The following is a 23,364-nucleotide window of genomic DNA, read 5'->3' as shown; positions in this document are numbered from 1 at the left end:
AAATGAAACAGAAACTGGAAAAAAAAAAACAGGAGAAAGGATCAATGAAACAAAGGCTGGTTGCTTGAGAAGATAAATAAAATTGACAAATCCGTTCCAGACTCACTAAGAAAAGAAGAGAGAAGCCTCAAATAAATAAAATTAGAAATGAAAGAGGAGAAATTACAACAGATACGACAGAACTGCAAAAGATTATAAGAGAATACTATGAAAAACTATATGCCAACAAATTGGACAAACCAGAACAAATGGATAAATTCTTAGAGTCTTACAACCTCCCAAAACTGAATCAAGAGCTAGAGAATCAGAGTAGATCAATCACAAGTAAAGAGATTGAAACAGTAATTAAAAACCTCCCCCAAAATAAAACTCCAGGACCAGACAGCATCTCTGTAGAATTCTACCAAAAATTCAAAGAAAATTTATTATCTATCCTTCTCAAACTATTCAAAAAATTGAGGAAGACGGAACACTTCCTAAAACATTTTACGAGGCCAACATCACCCTGATACCAAAGCCAGACAAGGACAACACAAAGAAGGCAAATTGCAGGCCAACATCACTGATAACATAGATGCAAAAATCTTCAACAAAATATTAGCAAACTGAATACAGCAATACATTAAAAGATCATCCACCATGATCAAGTGGGATTTATACCAGGGATGCAGGAATGGTTCAACATGCACAAATCGAACAACGTGATATGCCACATTAACAAAATGAGGAATAAAAACCACATGATGATATCAATTGACGCACAGAAAGCATTTGATAAGATCCAACATTTATGATAAAAGCTCCCAATAAAATGCATATAGAAGGAAAGTACCCCAACATAATAAAGGCAATATATGACAAAGCCACAGCCAACATCATACTCAATGGGGAAAACTGAAAGCCACCCCTCTGAGAACAGGAATAAGACAAGGGTGCCCACTCTTGCCACTCTTATTCTACATAGTACTTGAGGTTTTGGCCAGAGTAATAAGGCAAAGAAAAGAAATAAAACAAATCCAAATAAACAATGAAGAAGTGAAACTCTCATTGTTTGCAGATGACATGATTTTATATATAGAAAACCCCAAATATTCCATTGGAAAACTACTAGAAATAATCAATAACTACAACAAAGTTGCAGGGTACAAAATCAACTTACAAAAATCAGTTTCATTTCTATACTCTAGAAATGAACTCAACAGAAAGAGGACTCAAGAATACAATCCCACAAAAATCCCAAATTGCAACAAAAAGAACAAAATATCTAGGGATAAATTTAACCAAGGAAGTGAAAGACCTACACATTGCAAACTATAAGACATTACTGAAAGAAATCAATGCTGACATAAGACATGGAAAGATATTCCATGCACATTGATTAGAAGAATAAACATAGTTAAAATGTCCATGTTACCTAAAGCAATCTACAGATTCAATGCAACCCCAATCAGAATCCCAATGACATTCTTCATGGAAATAGAACAGAGAATCCTAAAATTCATATGGGGCAACAAAAGACCCTGAATAGCTAAGCAATCCTGAGAAAAAAAACAAAGCTGGAGGCATCACAATCCCTAACTTCAAAATATACCACAAAGCTATAGTAATCAAAACAGCATGGTACTGGCACAAAGACAGGAACACAGATTAATGGAACAGAATGGAAAGCCCAGAAATAAAACCACACATCTATGGACAGTTAATCTTAGACAAAAGAGCTAAGAACATACAATGCAGAAAGGAAAGTCTCTTCAATAAATGATGTTTAGAAAAATGGACAGCCACATGCAAAAGAATGAAAGTAGACCATTATCTTTCACATACACAAAAATAAACTCAAAATGGATCAAAGACTTGAAGGTGATATCTGAAACCATAAAACATCTGGCATAAAATATTGGCAGTACACCCTTTGCCATCAGTCTTAAAAGTATCTTTTTGAATACCATGTCTACTCGGGCAAAGGAAACAAAAGAAAAAACAAACAAGTGGGAATTCTTCAGACTAAATAGCTTCTGCAAGGCAAAGGAAACCAGGAATCAAACAAAAAGACAACCTACCAACTGGTAGAAAATAGTTGTGAATCATGATACCAACCCTGATATTAATTCCCCCACATTAAACTCAGTATATGTGGAGTTAAAAACCAAAACACTCATTCCCTGCTCACTCCCTGGCTTCCTGGCTCCAGAATCCACTATCCTCCATGGAGACAGACACCACCAAGGACAAGAACCTGGATTCACTATCTCCTCCCCACAGAGAGATACAGGCTGGTGGGAAAGTTGCTGACCAGCAAGGTCATGGGCTCCCTCCTCTCTGCAAGTCATCTCAAGGCCAAAGACAGGCTGGTGGGAAAGCTCTGACCAGAAAGGCCATATGCTCCCCCTCCCCTACCTAAAACCCCAAATAAAAACCCTTCCTTTTAGTTCTTTGGGGAGTTTGGGATTTCAGCATTAGCTGCCATTCCTCCTTACTCAGCGCTGTGCAATAATAAAATTCCTACTTTCTTCCACTACCCCCGGTGTCAGAGATTGGCTTGCTGCACAACGGGTGAGTGAACTCACTTCAGGTTCGTTATCAATTATATATCCAAGAAGGGATTAATCTCCATAATACATAAAAAACTCGCACAACTGAACAACAAGAAAACAAACAACCCTATCAAAACATGGGCAGAGGATGTGAACACACATTTTTCCGAAGAAGATGTACAGATGGCCCACAGGCACATGAAAAATGTTCAACATCGCTAATCATCAGGGAAACAAATCAAAACTACACTTAGATATCATCTTACACATATTAGAATGGCTATAATCATCAAGGCAAAAAATAGCAAATGTTGGAGAGGATGTGGAGAAAAGGAACCCTCATACACTGCTTGTGGGAATGCAAACTGGTGCAGCCACTATGGAAAACAGTGTGGAGATGTCTCAAAAAATTAAAAATAGAAATACCATATGATTCAGTTATCCCACTACTGGGTATCTTTTTCTCTAAAGAACTCGAAATCAACAACAAAGAGACTTATGCACCCCTATGTTCATTGCAGCATAATTCACAATAGCCAAGACATGGAAGTAACCCCAGTGCCCATTGACTGATGATTGGATAAAGGAGATGTGGTGTATATATATATATATATATATATATATATACAATGGAATACTACTCAGCCAGAAAAAAGACAAGATAATCCCATTTGCAACAACGTGGATAGACCTCGAAAGTATTATTTTAAGTGAAATAAGCCAGACAGAGTAAGACAAACACCACATTATTTCACTCATATGTGGAAGATAAACACACAGACAGAGAACAGTTAAATGGTTACCTGAGGGGAAGGGGTTGGGGGATGGGCACAAAGGATGAACGGGCACATTTATATGATGACTGACAAATAATAATGTACAACTGAAATTTCACAATTTTATAAACTGTTATGACCTCAATTTAAAAAAAGGATAATTTCATGTAGTTCAACCTAATATCTCTATAAGCAGCCCTTCACAGTTCCCAGAATTCTCATATTAAATCCTCTTTTAGGATATGGCTGCTGTTAACATATAAACATTATTTGGGAAGGTGATATTAGAAATACTTCAGTTAAGAAATAGAATTATATTAGAATTATGTGATTATTTTACCCTAGCAGATAATTAAAAAATTTTAGAGCTATAGAAATTTAGTCCAACCCTCTCACTTTACCAATAAGAAAACTGAGGCCTATAGAGATGAAATAACTTCATTTTGTTCATGTTTTATTTATACTCTCCACTTATCTCAAAAAAATAATTTGAAATTGTAGCAAATGTACCATACTCATGTAAGATGTTACTAATAGGGGAACTGGGTGCCGGGTATATGGAAACTCTCTGTAGTACTATGAAATTTTTCTGTACATCTAATATTGTTCTAAACAATAAAATTTATTTTAAAAATAAAAAAAACTTAGACTGTATACTTTAGATATATGTGGTTTACTGTAAGTTCAATTATACCTCAACAGAGCTGTTACAACAACATCTGTCTTCAGGGAGGGGGACCAAATGTCAATTATCTTTGTATCCCTCAGTTCCGCAGGCTGTCCCGTGTGCATAGTAAGCACACAATCGCACCAGTAGTGCAGCTGGAAAATGATGTAAGAAGATGATGTCCGACTCCTGTGGAGAAGCCTCGCAGTATTGTTATCATGTAGATTGATTGTGAACAATGAAACTCATCTCAATTTCTGCGAGTGGCTGCCGCTGTTTATGCTGAAGCCTGCTTCATGGGAATACATTTGGTTCTTAATAAATGTTTATAAGGGACTTAGTATCATAAATATCACTGTAATTCTTTGTGTGGAAATTTAGTACATTATTTTCTGTTATTAGTTTCAGGTTTTTGTTGCCTTTTAGGCCACTCTTCATTCAGAGCAAAAGAAAAGTAAAATAATAGTCTGTCGGTTGTAAAGCATGAAAAGAAAGAAGAAAAGCAAAACTGCTTTATGTATTTTATCTTCAATTGGAGCATAGTAGAAAGAAAAATCATAAAACATTTAAACCTCATTAAAAATATTTGGCAATAGATACAGTGAATAATTTTGCCATTTTATAGCACAAAAGGAAATAACTGTGAAATATAATACGTCCATTTAACCTAGGTTAAAAATTTATAATAAAATTGTAAATCATCCATACGCTGAAATTTGTTCTTCGGCACTTCTATCTTAAAAAATCACCTGAATCTATAAATCTGTATTTATTGTTACTGTTGAATCCAAAGATGGAATAATAATAATGCCATTAGTTGGACAGAAAATCTTTGCCAAGGCATTTCTCACCCAACAGGAAAATGGAAAAGACAGAAAGCTGATAGAAAAGGAAATACAAGTGACTCTTAAATAAATGCAAAGATGTTCACTAAATGCAAATCAAAACTATAATGAGATACCGTTTCATCCATCAGCTTGGCAAAGATGAAAAAATTTGATAACTCCCTGCGTTGGCAGCTGTTGAGGAAATAGGCACTTGTGTTCCTTGATGGCGAGAACACAAATTGACTCACAACATCCATGGAAGACAATGGGCACTCTCTCTCAAAATTAAAAAGCTCACATCCTTTAGCCTAGCTCATATAGCCTGCTCAGTACAGTGCTTCAAATGATGTTCACTGGGAATAAATGTCAGCCATACAAATGTCCTCTTTCTTAATGTGTTATTTTCTATTAATGTGATTGTATGAATATAAGAGAGCCCGTATAATGTAAAATTTAAACTATGCTATAGATTGTTGAGATTAAAGTTTCCATGTCCTTTTCTCATTTGGTTTATAAATGTTCAACAAATGTATGCGTTACTTTTTTGGCAAGCCTATCTGAAAAAACAGAGATAATACATGCCCAGAACTACACAATATTGGGCCCCAAATGTCTTATTTCTCTTCGTTCCTTCTGTGCCTCGCACAGGCACAGCACAGCTGAGGACTTCATTACAGGTGTGTGACATTAATCTAGAGACTGAAGAGCATTAAGAAACACTAAGGAGCTACAACTGGCGAGGAATTCTTATCTCAAGACATCAGCGATTTTACACAGTTGCAGGAGGGGACTATTTTTGATTCAGAGTCCAAGCAGAATTTGCCAAAGAAAATTTAAAATAAACCCCCCCACAAACACAGCATGTGGAACAGAGAACTGTAACAGTGAAAAGTCATTTTTATATATTAATGCAATTCAAGAGGCAGCCAGTGTTTTGTGGAACATATTAGAAGAAAGCACATCTTTTTGTAAAAGGCTGTTAATAAGGTCTTGATACTTAAAGACCGCACTTTGAGTAAGTGCATAATCAAAGACTGGCTTTGTAATAAGAGCCCTAAAGGAGGAAACCAACAGATCAGGTTATATGAGACAAGACCCACATGGGACTTACAGAACGGAATAAAGGTAAGATCAGAATGGAAACTATTTGTCTGCTACAATAGATAATGGATGCCATTAGATTCTTTGCAAAGGGAATTGGGGATTATTTTTGAAACCACTGGGAATCTTTTAAAGTCTGTTATATGTAACTACGTGAGGTAAACATTTCTTGTTACAAAGTCTGGGTTTATTTATTTCCCACAAATCACTCTAATATCTTCATTAAGTCCCCAGTTGGAGACATCACAGTGGTGCAAGTCTCCTGGCTATGTGGCTGCAGTCAGGGAAGAGCCTGCCTTGCAGAATTCTCTTGTAATGAAGTCTATTTCAATCTTGAAAGGTAACATGTAATACCAATTCAGGTTTTTCCAAAGTGTATTCTTTGAAAAATTAGACATGACTGATGCTCCTTGGTTTCAGGGTAAAGGAGGAAGGGTCAAGGGAGAAGAAGGAGCATGAGTTCCACGGTTCAAAAAATGCTGACTGTAGACCTTTCTCGGAAATTGATAAAGCAGATTTGCATATTAAAGATGGAGAATCGCTGCACTAGAGAAACTTCTTTAACACAGCATTTCTCAAATTTACTTGATCAAGGAATGCTTTTTTCACATGATATCAAATAGCACACTACAAGATCTAATGTTCCACAGAACGAGCTCTGGAAGAGCACCTTACTTTGTGATAATTAGAGACAAGGAGGAAGGTCCCCAGAATATAATCAGACCCCAACAAACAGAACTATTTTCTCCCACCCCAAATTATAAACCTATTAAAAACAGAGACTGATGGTTTAACCACCAATAGGCAGGAACGGGAGTACAATTTGAGCCATCTTGGCTCGAATGACTTTTGGGGGAGCCTATCTTCAACAGTGTGGTCAGTGAGAAACACGGCCGGATCGTTCTGGAACTATATAAATCGGAAGAGTAGGGAAGAATGTAACGTTCGTAAAAAGGAAACAAGTCATGAGACATGGAATGTGGTTTTAGAAAGCACAATCTTAGTGAAAAGGCTTTAAAGAGAGAGTTGTTCAAGCCCCAGTAGGAAGTTTCCTGAGATAAGAAAAATTGTAAAAGTTAAGAATCATGGGCAGGAGACCATTGGAGAAATCATTCCATTTTACAAATGTATACTGATAAACTTGATCTGACATCCCAATTTGCATTAGTCGTCTCAGCATAACAACAATTGACATCCATTTTTACTCTCAAAAGTGTTTCAATTTGGATAATAAATTATATGGGCATCCCCTATTTATTGATCTTCTACCATATGCCAGGTGTACTCAGAAGTAACAACAAATTTAAAAAAAAAAAAAAAGCACGTGACTTGCCATCAAGAAAGTGAACAATCTCATTGCAGAGGCAAGAATAGTAGGTCTGAAACAATCTGAAAACAATAAAAGGTTTTCTGGTTTAAGGTGATTGTCCAGCACAGCAAATAAATTGCAGAAGAAAGCACAAAGGAAGAGGGTAGAATGTACTAGAGGTGTCGTGGAAGGCAGATGGACAAGCTGGTACCCAGAACCCAGACTGGAAACACCGTCCCCTTGAGTGGAAAAGAGGTGCCTACAGACACGGCTGACCGACTCCAGGCCATGACCTGCAGGCAGCCTCTCCCGTGGCGAGGGAACCAACACCACGTCTGTCCCTCAGGGGAGTCGCAGTTGTCTAAACCAATGAAGATCAGAGACAGCTTCCACATCAAATTTGCCCCACGTGTAAACCAGAACTTTCCACCATCTCTTTCAGACCAAAAATATAAGAAATTTGTAATTTTATTTATTTACCCAAGAAGATTTTTAACTTCCAGAAAAGAACAGGATTTTGATTCCAGAAACCAAACTGTGGGACTGTTCTGCTCCCGGAACCCTTTCCTTGTCTAGCGGAGCCTCTGGCTCTTGCTCTCTGCTTCCTTTCTCACCATTTCATCAGTCACTTGCTGAATGTCAGCATCCTAAGTTCCATTTGCTGCCAATGCCCTTGGGGGTTAAACTATGCTAGTTTTCCAAAAAGGAATTCATTTCAACAGCTCTCACTTCTGAGTGAAGCCACAGAAGAGCAGTCATGTGCTCATAAAAGCAGACTTTATTTAACATTCTGTGAAATTTGGTGGCCTGTGAAGAAGACGCATGCTGAGCATGGCACAGAACTCTGCAACCTGTTTTCACAGAGGCAGATGAATGGGCACAGGCAACCATCCCCTCTGTGAGCTGCAGACCTAATGAGAAAACGAACCCTTTCATGCGGGTGCTTCATAACATTTTTCATTGACTTCTCATAGCCTCTTCAAAGCGCTTCTCTGTCAAGAGTAATTTTCTCCACTTTGCAGAGTAGCACACACAGTCTTTTCATAGAGCCCCCTGTCCCCTGCAGACCTCCAGCTGTCTGCACGCGGACGCTGGATAGTACTTCATTTCTCATACTGGAAACAAGTTCCTGATTCAGCCAACGAGGGAGGGAGGGGAATATTTTAATTAAAGGCTCCCAAGAGCTATGTCTTTGGTGTTGGCATGCTCTCAGTGATCTAAGAGCCCAAGTACAACTTGGAATTAAAAGACAGTGGCTGGTGGCTCAGCGGTTAAGTACGCACATTCAGCTTCCCTGGCTGGGGGTTCACGGGTTCAGATCCTAGGTGCCTTGTCAAGCCATGCTGTGGCAGGCATCCCACATATAAAGTAGAGGAAGATGGGCATGGATGTTAGCTCAGGGCCAGGCTTCCTCAGCAAAAAAGAAGACGATTGGCCGCAGATGTTAGCTCAGGGCTAATCTCCTTAAAAAAAAAAAAAAAGACAATGCTAATTCTTAGATCACTAAATAGGATCCCAGTGTATGGGGCGACTCTAATCTTAATGTTATATAAGACAGAATAAACTAACTAATAAAATAAACAAAATAGTAACTTGTGCAACCTTAATTCAGTCCCTCAACAGTACTATTGCGTACAAGCCACTCAGTTCTTCATATAAACTTCTGTCTGTGAAACAAAATATAATTCACAGCACTTTATTCGAGGCAATAGACATTTCTTCAATGTAGAGTATTTTTAAAGAACAAATGATAAAATATGAAAAGATTTCTGAGATCTCATCTAATTCTAATATGCTACCTTTTACGTAAGGATTTTGATCATTTTATTGCATCCTGCTAAAAGGTGTGAAAAGTGTGTGGTAGCTCTTAACCGTTGTGAATTGACTTTCCTAGGATTTCTAGTTTTTATTTTTAATTATCCAATGTAACTTTACATCTGAATTCTAGGACTAATTTTGAAATTTCTACCACCATTTCTTTTAGGTGGATCTGATGTGAAACCAGCAAGAATCAACTATACACAGAACTTTTCCCCAATAGATTGTTTTAATTAATTCTAATTTTTAATCAATGTACTACATTTACAAATTTTTTTAGGTTTCTGTAATCTTAAAAGGCTTATAACAATAACAGCAAAAAAGCAGTTCCATATTCTTCTTGCCTGCCACTCTTCTTGTCTTTTTTGCAGTTTTACCAGTTTCTTTAATATTTACTTTCAAAACTCTAAATAGTATGTATGTATCACTATCTTTCAACTTATCATTTTCAAGTTATTTACTAACTTTCTAATACGGTAAATGATTTTACTCACCTTCTTCGTTGTCTTCTATTTCTGCCAATATTCCCTCCCTCTCTCTCCCTCCCTCTCTCTCTCTTTCTCTTTCTCACTCATTTAAACCCGAAAGCTGAGGTTTCATTATTATAATTATGTAAATATTCATCACTGCTGAGTCAGGTGAAGTATTAGGATTACATTTACTTCCTTGTACAAATTTGTGTTTCCAGGAATTGAAGATAGCCTCATTATTTTTTCTTTCGTTTCATTTCCAACATTCTCCAGCAGCTCTATAAAATGCCTTTCAATACAATTCTCGATTCAATCTGACCTGCCAGATAATCTTTCAATTCCATGTGCTTTGCTGGAGACAGCACCCCCAACATCCCCGGAGCTGCAGCTCCAACGGGGATCGACTGCTCTTCAGACCATCCATTATCTCAGGAGTTCCCTTTGCGGGCATCTTGAAAATTTGGTTCACCTCTCTTGTTTTGGATCTCCTGTTTCCTAAATCCAAAATCTTTTTTCTTCCTAATATACTTCCTTATTTTGTTGAAGACATATTTTTCAGTATCTTCCTAAGGAAGGATGTAGAGGAGATAAAGGTTCGAGAATTTATATATCTGACAATGGCTTTGTTCCACTATAATACCTGACTGATAATTTCTTACATATAAAATAGAAGTCTTTTAGCTTTCAAATTCCTGTTGAGATGTCTGATACTATTCTATTTTCTGATGCTATCCTTTGTAAGTAAACTTTTTTCTCTCTGGAAAATTTTGGAGTATTTTTTTTCTAGTATCGAAAGGCCATGATGATTAGCCTTGGAAAGAATATATCATTATTTTTTGTGCTGGAAATTTGGTGGGTTTTTTCAATCTGGAGTCACAAGTGCTTCAATTCTGAGGAATTTTCCAGTAATATCTAATTGATAATTTCTTTCTTTCTGTTTATTCTCTCCTTCTGGAACTTATGTTAGCAGGATGTTGAACCCCAGAAATAAGGTTATCTTCATTTTCTTATCTCTTCCCTCCTGTTATCTATCTCTTTGCCTTTTCATTTTTCTAGAGATCTTCTTAACTTTATCTGCTGACTTCTTTTGAACTTGTTTCTACTTAGCTATTACAGTTTTAATTTCTTGGGGATCTTTCATATTCTGATTGCTCCTTTTTTATGTACCTGTCCTTGATTTACGGATGTCATACTTTTATTATCTCTCTAAGGATAATGACTTTAACTTCTTTGAGGCTTTCTTCTGCTCTCTGCATCATCTCTGCTTCCTCCCATGATTTCATTTTTTCTGTTGGTTTGTTTCGATGTCTCATGCTGAAGGTTTTACTCACATATCTAGTGCTCCTTAGCTATTGATTACGGGGTCAGCAAACTAGGGCCACAGAGATAAATCCAGCCCACTGGATGTTTCTGTAAATCACTTTCTCCAAAGACTAACTCTCCAGGCTCCCGTAGGAGTGAAGAGGGGTAGTAACCTAAGTAGCCAGCACAGGGCAGGAGATCAGGTCAGCCTAACTGCGCCTTTTACAGGCTGTTAAATAATCTCCCAATTTGGGACCCTTTACATACGACTTTATGCCTACATTATAGATTCTCTGATATCTCCAATTCTTGAGCTTCTCAAGGGTCCTGCAGAGCAAATTAACTTTCTTGTCCAAAGGGAAATTGCTGTACCCACTGGAGGTAAGAAATCCACCCAATATACAAACTTACCTTCCTGGCCCTTGGAGAGCCCGAGGAAATGTCACCTGGACAACCAAGAGCTGACTTACCTGCTAAAATTACTGTCTTTAGGAGCCCAACTCAGGACCAATACATTCTGTGATGCAAAGATTTCCTAGAGGCATCATTATTTACTGAAGATAGAACCCATAAAGGTAAGTAGGGGTAGAGAAATACAAATGGAAAGACAACATCTGATAATGATGTCGCCAAATGTAATCTAGAGTGTAACTGGACATCTTAATGACCTTAATTGACCTTGAGAGCTCCAGGGAATGTTATTTTCTGCCATTTCAGCAAGGCTGTCACTAACCCACGTTGCAAGTAGCCAAGAGTACATCCAGAGGAATGATTTTCTAGTTAAGCAGAGACCTCTGAGCTTTTACACTAGATTAGATTGGTATTAGAGAGGCTATGGTAATGGAAATCTTTGAAAATGGATAGAACATCTGAGCCAATTCTGCAAAGACTGATTTACATTTCACAAATCCCACATTCTCCTCTGAAATCTGCTCTGAGCTCAGAAGTGTTGGCTTCACATCAGGTAAAGCATTTTGCCCTAATTTCAGTTTCAGCTGCCCATGAGAGAAAGGAAAGAAAGGGAGAGAGAGACAGAGACCAAGAAGGACAGAGGGAGATGATGAAACAGAAAGACAGAGGATAATAAAATTTAATAAAAGATGCCTCTCATGAAATACAGTAATCATAGACCTCCATTCGAAGACCACCTATTTTTTTGATTTCTAATCACATAATGGGGGAATGAGACAGGGCCCTTGCGCACATGAGGTCTACAGTCTAGTCTAAAGACATAAGATGTATGTATCAGTAATGCGGGATTACGGAAGAGAGAGATGCTTTCTATCTAAAAAGACCAGAGATGGCCTAATGGGAGGACAATTTGAGCTGGCTTATAAAGGATGGATTAGATTTTGATAGATGGTAATGAAAACAAGGAACAGAAATTCTGATTCAAAGAAAGCAGTCCTCCTCACAAGTCAAGAGATATTTCAATTTTGAGGCTCTCGATGTATTAAAAAGAAGTGCAAAATTATGAGGTTACAAAAATATAGCATTTTAAATATTCAATCCTGCGTGTGTGTCTGTGTTTCATTTTGAAATATTATTTAAAAGTCTAAATTTCAGACCTTTTTTTGAATGAAACCCCCAGGACAAATGGTCTTTTTGGCTTCCCAGCATCACTTGCTCCAAATAGACTCTGGGATACACAAGCAAAGAGAGACAAAATTAAAGTATTTTCTTCAAAGGAAGTAAATGTGATCTTGATTACAGAAAGATACAAGACAGGCTAGGTGGGGTTTTCCTTCTATATCTTTAAGAAATGTTTAAGGAAGTTCTTTCCAGATAAAGAAAGCACAAGAAATGTGATTTTTTTTGAGCAAGATTAGCCCTAAGCTAACATCCACCACCAATCCTCCTCTTTTTACTGAGGAAGATTGGCCCTGAGCTATCATCTGTGCCCATCTTCCTCTATTTTGTATGTGGGAGGCCTGCCACAGCATGGCTTGATAAGTGGTGCTAGGTCCACGCCCAGGATCTGAACTGGGGAACTCCAGGCCACCAAAGAGGAGTGTGCAAACTTAACTGCTACGCCACCAGGCCAGCTCCTGTGTTTTTGGTTTTTTTTAATGGCTTAAAAGCATTTATCTATCTCCTTCATGTGTCCCTCACTTTGGCAGCTGCAGTAACAATTTACTTTCTTAGTAAATTGTCTCATAAATTTTCTTCCCCATCAATTTTCATCTCCAGCAAAAGGAAATATTATTAAAGCACAATATGGCTTTCCTTGGAGTGGAGCCGACTTTTATGTCACAAACACCATATGATCTCTTCACAGAGAGTCAGATCAATGATCTCTTCACAGAGAGTCAGATCAACGAGAGGTGAAATTGTGCTCTGGGGGAAGGAAGTGCATCTTCAACAATAAAAACATTCAATAAAAATCAGTTTAGATGCCAAACTCACTAGTTAATAAAAACCACTATTTTATGTTTTGCAAATCCCTTCTGTTTTACCCACTGCAATTCGCAAAAAATTCACCTCTCACTCCCCGGCTTTTTTCCTATGAATGTGTTCTCAGAATTAATCAAAGCATTTTAGATGGTACTGGTGAACAAATCAGAGTTTATCAGGCAGAGAAATTAGCAAGTTCTCTAGACTTTAGAAGAGAATGCATTGAAAAACTCCAGGCAAGAAACTGTGAAAGGAACTGGAAGTGGGAGAGGGCCAGCAGAGTGGCAACAAAAAAGCTCTAAAATATATCAGATGGAGGTTTTCCAGGATAAAAACAAATAAAAATTGAGAGCCATGAGTTCTATCTGAAAGTAACCAGGGCATCATTTGAAAGTGGACATGACAAAGTTACAAATAGTTTATATTTTGTTAGCTTAAATATTTACGTAAGTAATATCCTTTTCAGTAATGCAGAATGGATTTGCTATTTATTAGTTTATAGAGGATGCATACTTAATGGTTATTTTTTTCACACTATTATTTTTCTCCATTGATAGAGTGAATGTAGGAAGACTGGTCCTAGAGTCTTTTTTGATGATCCCTAATAAGAATAAGTTTTTTAATAAATAGAATGTAAATTACATAAGTACCATATATTAGTCTCCTTTTGGGGACTTATCTGTTAGGCCTGTCTCTGTTGGAAAGAAAGATTTATTCACTCTCCCCCTTCAGTGTATCTTAAGAAGCTCTACCATGGCCAGAGACAGCACCAGAAACATCCAGAGGAAGATATATATGGCTCAGAGGACACTCTAGACAATTGTCTTCATGATTGTGATATATTAATTGTGAAACGGTCCCCAATCATTTACCTGTATCCATACCCTTTGCAATGTGACTTTCAGCTCCTCTCATAAACAGGTGGGGTCTAGTTCCCCCTCCTTGAATCTGGGCTCAATCTTGTGACTTGCTTGGTCAACAGAATGCAGTGGAAGTGATGCTGTGCCAATTCTGGGCACATCTCCACTGTCACTTAGAACCCTGTCACTGCCTTGTTACAAGCCTGGGCCAGCCTGCTGAACGATAAGAGACATTTGGGAAGAGTGGAACTAATATTGAGTAGAAAGTAAAACAAAAATCTCCACAGGTATTGATAAAATTGGGGTTTGAAGAAACAAGAATGAGATTTAAGAAAAAGTAAAGAGAATATGACATTTATATCTTTTCTTGAACTTACAAATCATCCTCTCAGACATTTTGGAGAGAATTTGTACAAAGGGGATTAATATTTCCAATAATTATTTTGTGTAAATCAGCTTAGTAGACTTTGTGAATATTATAGTTTTATAGGTTGTTTTTCCCCTTCTTATATATAAAATATTATCTCCTGAAATCAAATGTCTGGGAGAATGATTAAAATAAGGGAGGAAAAAGGGAAAAAAAAGGAGGTTTCCTAGAATAATCTCTCCTGACAACTGGGGAGGGTATACTTATCTAAAAACAAACTCACAGACAATATAATCTTGTTGAACATGTTTGCTGGGAACTTTAGTGAAATCTGAAAAACTTCAGTGAGTTGCTTTGTCTGAAGTCAGGGGCGTTTGGTTAGGAAGGTGCCTCCAACCCCTTATGAGCCAACTGTAGTTTCCTGTTTCTGACATTATTAATGAAACTCTGGGCACCAGACCAGATGTACTTGAAGATTCACCAAGGATTATTGATGTCTTTTTGAAAACAAATAATCAAGAAAACACATTATCAAAATTTCCAGCGACTTTAAACACATAACCAGTTCATAAAAGTGAAAATCAGAATAGAAAAGGATTTTGAAGTGTCTTTTGCAATAGCAAAGCAAAAATGTGGTCAAATTTGGTTATAACTGATTTGGGGCATGGAGAGACAAGATAAATACCTCTCTCCTAGAGGCTATCCCTAAAACTGGAAGAAAAAAAATCCCCCTACACCCACTGCTACACAGGCTATGTGGGGACTCAGAAACAAGAGCATGATCAGGATGCAGGCAGGAAATGGGCTCTGGTCCAGGATCCACCATAATTGGCTGGGTGACCACTTTCAAGTTCCTTCTCAATACCATGTAGACAATAACAGTGCCCTTTCAGTAACGAGTTCTTATTTCAATTTTTTAAAGCAACAATATAATTCTAGTGACAACTATCACTGTTTAGAGAGTGTTAGTATATGTCAAACACTGTGCTAAGCACTTTACAAATATTCTATCAGTTATTGTTCAAAATAATCCAGATAAGTAGGTACCATCACTATCCCTGTTTTAGAGAGGGGAAAATAGAGAGGAGATTAAGTAATTTGCCTAAAGTCACATGCAAAGTAAAATAAGGATTCAAATTCAGGCCATGTGGCTCCAGAGTCCATACTTACACCCCTATTCTGTGTTTGAAAAAAAATGTATGATGTATTCTACAGATAGTATGAGACAAATAATAGGAAGTATACTTCACAGTATTACAAAATATGAGGCCTTACAATTAAAATAATTATAGTTCATGATAATTATACTAAAAGTGTATTTAGCACAATTCTCCCCTTCTGTAATTCTGATAGTACATTTTCCAGCAGATCAGTGAGTGGGGCGGTAGAGGGACATCCAGATCTGAGGGTCCAATTTTCCCTCTTTCTATGAACCAGCTTCTTCCACATATTTAGGAAATCTCACCTCTGGCACCCAGGTCAAACAATCAAGTTTATTGTTTCAGACTAGTTATCCCTCACCCAAATGGGGGTGCTGATCTAAACAACACTGCTCCTTCCTACCACCAGGTTAGATCCAGCTTCACAGAGGCTAGGTCCTGGTTGTTGTAGGTCTGAGGAATAAGGAGGAATCCACCAAGGTCTGAGGAAGATCTTAAGATTCTGTCAGCCTTGGATATGACCAAGGAGTAGGAAGGAAGCAGTGTTGCAGATCATCACTCCAACTTTGGTGACGGATACCCAGTCTAAAACATAATCCACTTGATTCTGCAACCTAGAGACCAGAGGCCAGACCAGAGAGTACACAAGCAAGTTGTAAACCTTTCCAGAAGAACCTGAAGATCTAGCGCGGATCCCACCCCTCATTAGCCAGAACCTCCATCCCTACCTCCTCCCAGCTGTTTCTTGACTTCTAGAATACTCCAGAAAAAGAAGGACCTTCAAGTGTGTAGAAGTATCTAGAGCTACTCCAGACTATGACTTGCTCCTCTTGTTCGGGGAAGAACTTTTACCTATGGATGTAGGTTATTTTCAAAATTGTTTCTAAACATGGGAAACCAAGGTGCTGCCTCTCCAAATTTCCTCTGTCTTATTTTTGTTCATTATTAATTCCCCTAAAATAAGAAAATGTTAAAATTGGAAGATTGTCGTAGGCAGAATAATGGGCCCCCAAAGACGTCCCCATCCTAATTCTTAAAACCCATAAATATGTGACCCTACATAGTAAAAATAACTTTGCAAACATAACTAAGGCCTGGAGAGGGGACATCACTTTGGATTACCCAAGTGAACTCAATCTAATCATATGAGCTCTTAAAAGTAGAGAATCTGTCCCAACTGGGTCAGAGAAATGAGATGGAAAAAGGAGGAGAGATTCAAAGCATGACAGGGACTTGCACTGTTGCTGACTTTGAAGATGGAAGAAGGGGGTCATGATCCTAGGAATGCAGTGGCCTCTGGATCCAGGAAACAGCCCTCAGATGACAGCTGGCAACAAAATAGGGACCTCAGTCCTACAACTGCAAGGAACTGAATTCTCCTGACAACCAAAATGAGTGAGGAAATGGATTCTCCCATGGAACCTCCAGAGAGGAACACAGCCTGGCTGATAATACCTTGATTTTAGTCCAGTGAGACCTGTCAGACTTCCAAACTTCGGAACCAAAAGATGATAAATTTGTATTGATTGACCTGCTAACTTTGTGGTAATTTGTTATGGTAGCAATAGAAAACTAACACAGAAGGAATCTTAGAGATTTTTTAGCTCTATCCCTCACTTTACCAGTGAGAAAACTGAGCACTAGAGATGGTATGGAATGGTCTTCCAGCCCTGTCCTCCTGGCTAACAGCTACTCTGCCCTCAAGATTCAGCTTGGACAACTTTTGCCCCAGGAAGTTTTCCCTGGAGTCCAGGACTGGGTCAGGGGTCCCTGCTCTGTGGTTTCTTAGCACCCCATGCATGATTTGGCACTCTGTCTACTTCTCTGAACTCCCAACAAATCTATGAGGACAACAACTTTGTCCTACTCAACATGGTGTCTCCTGAGCATAACATATTCCCAGCAGTTATAGCTCAAAAACATTGAATGGAAAAATAAAAGCAGCTATGTCTTCTGATCACCAGTTCAGGATTCTTTCCCCCACTCTGCTAGAGTACTCTGCTAAAAGTGACCAAAGCATGATAAGCAAATTGGTAGCCTTGAAGTGGCAGTATGCCTAGTTTGTTAGAATCACACAAACCAGGTTCATGTCCTGGCTCTACCATCTATTAGCTGGATGGTCTTAGACATGTTTCTTTAAAGTTTAATTTCCTTTAATGTTAGTTTGCCATTTATGGTTTATAAAAACACGACAATAGCTCAAATAATTGTATGAGAATTCATTAAAATGATGCTTGTAAAATGTTTAGCCAGGTACCAAGCACATAGGAAGAGCTAAATAAAATTGGCCATCATTATTACTTGGTATCTGTGATAGTTAATCTTATGTGTCAACTTGGCCGGGCCACAGTGCCCAGATACTTGATCAAACATTATTTTGGATGTTTCTGTGAGGGTGTTTCTGCATGAGATTAACGTTTAAATTGGTGTACTTTAGGTAAAGCAGATTGCCCTCCATAATATGATGGTCCTCCTCCAATCAGTTGAAGGCTTGAATAGAACAAAAAAACTGACCTCCTTCAAAAAGAAAGAACTCTCCAGCAGATGGTCTTTGGACTTGAATAGCAACATTGGCTTTCTTTGGGTATCCAGTCTGTTTGTGCATAAATATTTATATACATCCTATTGGTTCTGTTTCTCTGGAGAACCCTAATACAATATCAAACCTGTAAATATGGTAATATTATTACGTACAACTTGAAAAAATGAAAATGTGAAGAGTCTCATTACCTACTATAAGCAAATGTTTCCTTGATTCCAATATCAGATGGGACTCTCTCAGTTAATAAGAGCAGCAGGATCAAGACAAGAAGAGAAAAACTGACAACAAAAAAAAGAGAAGAAGAAGAAAGAGGAAGAGGAGGAGGGAAAGGAGAAGAAATGTATTGGCTCATGTGATGGACATGTGCTGGCATAGGTCCAGCTTCTGGGATAATTGGATCCATATCTCAGAAATATCACCAAGGCCGAGTTTCTGTCCGTCTCTCAGAGAGGCCTTCTCCATGGAGGTTCATTCTGAGATAGGTGTTCTCCTCGTGGTGGTGAGATGGCTGCAGCAGCTCCACATTGCATACCTTTAGGCTGAAGTCACAAGGGAATGGGAATGTATCTTTTCTAGTAACTCCCATAAAAGTTCTGAGATTCATTCTGATTGTTCTGAGTTAGATCAGGCGTTCACCTGGAACATCACTGTGGCCAGGAGCTCAGATATGTGAATTGGTTTAGGTCAGTCTGTGCTCACTGCTCGAGCTCCCCACTAAACCAGTAACCAATCATGGGAACAGGGTACATGCTGCCTGAAGGACCTTTAATGGATGCCAGGCGGTCAAGACAAGAGGCAACCACTCTCATTGCTTAGCAAAATCACTGTTTGCGATTTTGGTTATTTTGCCTTTTACAAAGGCTATTTGATTTTTGAGAATCAAAAACACAAGAAGATACCTGGCATTAAATATTTTTTCAATGTTCCACGTCAAAAATTCATCCAACATGAAAAATTTCTAACAGTGAATTTCTTTTCTTGGCTCCTTTAAAATAACAACAATTTCAAACCTTTCCACCACATTACAACTATGATTATTGCTGTTTGGTGACAATTAAACTTTTAAGCTTGCTTTATATTTTCAAAATACTCTGCCAGTACTGTATTAGCTACCATATATTGGCCAGCCAGGTCCTCTGGCATTTCTTTCTCCAATATTCAAGCAACAAAGACCCAAAAAAAAAAACCCTCCCACCAGTTGGTTGAAGCAGCTTGTGGCTGGGGTGGGAGGAAACCACCCCCCTCCTCCCTCCACCCAGGATAACCAGTCTGTTACTTAGTAACAACAGCGGAGTACTCTAAATCTAAAACCACAAGAGGCGCTCGATCGACAGTTTCTATTTGCCATGATTCCAATATTCAAAACACCGTCTATATAATTCAGAGAAAGAACTTGAAGGCATACAGACAGAAATTTTACAATGGTTATTACTGAGCCAAAGGGACAGCGAACAATGATTGAGCACCTACTGCATGCATGCATTATGTCTCTCAATCCTCATAACAACTCCATGACACAAACACTGTGATTACCTCCAGTTTACTTAGGAGGAAAGATCTTGAAGCTTATAGCATTGAAATAAGTTGCTCAAAACAAGCTCAAATAGCTGGAAGCACCTGATCTGGGTTTTGAACTCAGAAAATCTGATTTCTACTTTTCCAGAATAGAAGCCTGTTAAAAAAAAAAATCTCCTTTCCCTCTAACTCCCTAAATTTTCTAGAACAAAAGCATTTTTATAAAAAAGAGGAAAATGTTATGGGAGGAAAGGAGGGAGCAGTTTCATTATAGTCTAATAATCACATTATAGCCACAATTACTTTTTAAGACTAGCTTGAAGGTTGTTAGATATAAACGGACGAGGCATGACTTATTACTTGCAGTGGATGCTATGGTATGCGTTGAATCCTCCTTACCAGACCAGGGCACCCACCCACCCTTCCCCAGAAAATTGCTCTCAGCTAGCTAGAGCTGCTTCACCAGGTAGGTTAACCAACCCCCTCCCCACTATCACCACCTTCCCTGCTCCTCCCCAGCCACAGTCCATAACTAGTGACTGAAGAATACAGGACTGTGAAAGGCCAGCCCCCTTGTACCTAACTCAACAGGGCATCTATTTCAGAGACCACTCCTTGAGAAACAAGCCAAGGCTAGACTTTGCTGGACTCTTCTTCAAAATAAAAGAAACTATAGAAATAAAATATATGTCCATCTTAGAGAGCCACCATCCTTTCCCAACTAGAAACTAGGGTTTTCATTCTGATGCCTTACTCGCATAACAACTCTTGCGACTTCAGGAGCGTGGCTTGCTAATCTGTTTAAGAATTCTCTGTGCTGGGCTAAAAATGGTGCATTGGAACAATGAAATGAGAGGTCAGAAGACCAGAGTTCTAGCCCTGGTTCTGTCGGTTATTTTTCCTGAGGATTTCCTGAAGAGGAGGTTTTGTGGCAATAAACTCCCTTAATTTCTGTCGGTTATTTTTATTATCTGTGTGATATCGGATGGTCACATAACCACTCAGAATCTTCCTTTCCTTCTCTATAGAAGATGGACTACACTTGTGCCTTCTAATTCAATGGGTAGGTATGAGGAACAACTGAGCAAATAAACAAAAAACAAAAAATCACCCTGCATTTTTTTCTAATTGAAGAAACTGAGTTATAAGGTATTATAAAAATAGTAATGAACTCAGAAGGCTCCAATGCCCTGTGCGACGCTCTGTGTTCTGTCAGAGGCACACGACTCGAAAGACCAGGAATGTTTGCAGGATCTGACAGTTCTCACTGGAACAAATTCAAACTGACTTTGTGAGGAATAAGTCAACATCGAATCAAATGTGGTTATTAAAAATATATATATATAGCAATCCTTTCCTCAACTAATCTTCAATTTCTATCCCAAAAGCAATTACATTCTTTATTACACTTATTTTTTTCCTAAGTTTGTAGCTGTATTACGAAGCAAATGTAAAGCAAATTTTGTCGTGGAGATGAAAATTCTTTTTCTTTTTATCACTTACTTGTCTTTGGATAATTCCTAAGAGAAGTTTCCTTACTTTGAGTAATAATACTTTTGTTACCCCTTGATGACTTGTGGTTTAATCCTGTTTACCACCTGTTTTGTTTCTTTTGATACTGGCCTCCTAAGAGAGGTTTCTTGTGAAGCATTTGTGTTCCCTTTCGTGCTTTTCTAAAGTGTATTATAAGCTTTATTTCGATTTCTCTGAAATTTTCTTCAGGTCCACCTGAGTAATTAAGTGATCATATTGTTTTCACTTTACAAAATATAGGGTATCAGATTTCCATGTTTGTGTAAAATAAATTTGTAGTTCCCAGCTGTTTCCTGGCTCCTCTGGGGAATTCAGGTAACTTGAGTCTACTCTGTTGTTAAAAAGGATGTCTTAATCTTTTTTAAAAATTCCAGATTTCATTGTTACTTTCTTACTTACCTGTTACATCTCAGAGCTGGTAGTTTTGGCAAGAAATTCCAAAATAAGGGATCATCTCATCCACCTTATCTACAACAAAATTCACAGAAAAACTAAGAGAAAATGTACAAGGACACTGAGTGGGAGAGTAAGTCTCATTTCTTTTATCACATAAACTGAAAGCAGCCGGAAGGAGGTAGGAATAAGCTCTCAGGTACAAATACATGAATAAACTGAGTCATAAGTAGAAGAAATGAGCTTGTTATACTTTACCAACTCCATAATAAGGTTTTCTCTTAAATGTCAACTAGCTAAATACAATAAACACGATGTTGTGTGTCTACTTAAGGTAGCACCCGCTGGCTTTGGTGTGAGATGTTAAGCTCACTCTTAGACTGTCAGCAGTGATGCAGTAAACACAAGAGTAGAATGGAATTTCGAAGAATGTGCCCCATTAAGCAACTCAGTGAAAACAGTGTCCTGGAACCCTGACCTCATCTAACCCGACCAGAGAGTGGCTGTCCGCTATGTTCCCTTCCACAAAGCCAGATGACTATGAAGGGGGCAAGGGTGGGGGGCGCAGTGTTTAAACGCTGACTCATCCTCTCCGTAGGACCTGCGTTAATGAATGGGGAGAGACAAGCTTGCAGATAACCAAAAGCTGTGGATAAACTTCATAACCCTAAAAAACAAATGGTGCCTTCTCAGGCAGTAAGGAACAGTGCCTAGAACATGGTTATCATGGTTAATTTTATACATCAACCTGGCTAGGCTATGGTGCCCAGCTGCTTGGTCAAATACCAGTCCAGATATTGCTATGAAGACATCTTTTAGATATGATTAACATTTAAATCAGTAGACTTGGAGTAAAGGACACCAGTCTACAATATGGGTGGCCCTCATGCAATCAGTTGAAGGCAAAGCAATTCTGCCTCAAGACCACAACAGAGAAACCCTGTCTGAGCTTCCAGCTTGCGAGGCTGCCCTGCAGACTTTGGACTCAAGGCTGCAACAATTCGTACACGACTCTCCAGCCTGCCCCGGAGAATTCAGACTTGCCAGGCCCCACAATCACGTGAGTCAATGCCTTAAAATAGATCTCTCTCAATCTCTCTCCCTCTCTGTGTCTCTATACACACACACGCACACACATGCACACACACGTATCCTATCGGCTCTGTTTCTCTGGAGAACCCTGACTAATAGGATGGTAGTTACTGCCTGCTCACCAGCAGCTCTGAGAGACTAAATATAGAAACGGACAACGGACAGACCATATACGAAAATAGAACTTTGACCTACTATCTGCGGCAACCTCCCCAGAAAACCACCTCTCTTATCTACACTAACAACCCAGGACGCTGCTACCTTAAGTCAGACTTGCAGTAAACCTGATTGCCATCGCTGGTGACAATCCAGGAAGCTAAACAATAGCTTCTGGTTAGTTTGATTAATAACTGACAGCTTCCCTACCTTTTGTCCCTGCTTTCGATGGAGGACCAACCCTAGAAAGCCAAATGCGCCCCTCTGAGCAATCCCACGGGTTCCCCAGGCCACACCTCCGATCAGGGCACACCTGAGGCCTTCCCTTGTTTACACTATAAAGCTTTCCATCTCTGTCTGCCTTTGTTTTTGCAGCTTTTTTTTTTTTTTAACATTTCAGACAGTGATTTACTGCTATCCATTTAAAAGTCACCTGACAGTTTTAAATACGGAAATTTTCATTTCTCACCCACATCAACAGATATTAAAATTTCTACAATTCCTTACGCTCCGCCCACCTTTCAGTCTGTCCCAAAATATAACTGACA

Source organism: Equus quagga, chromosome 18 (genome assembly GCF_021613505.1).
Source record: "Equus quagga isolate Etosha38 chromosome 18, UCLA_HA_Equagga_1.0, whole genome shotgun sequence".
NCBI lineage: Eukaryota > Metazoa > Chordata > Mammalia > Perissodactyla > Equidae > Equus > Equus quagga.
The sequence above is the reverse complement of the archived record's forward strand: the minus strand, read 5'-3'. Positions refer to the sequence as shown.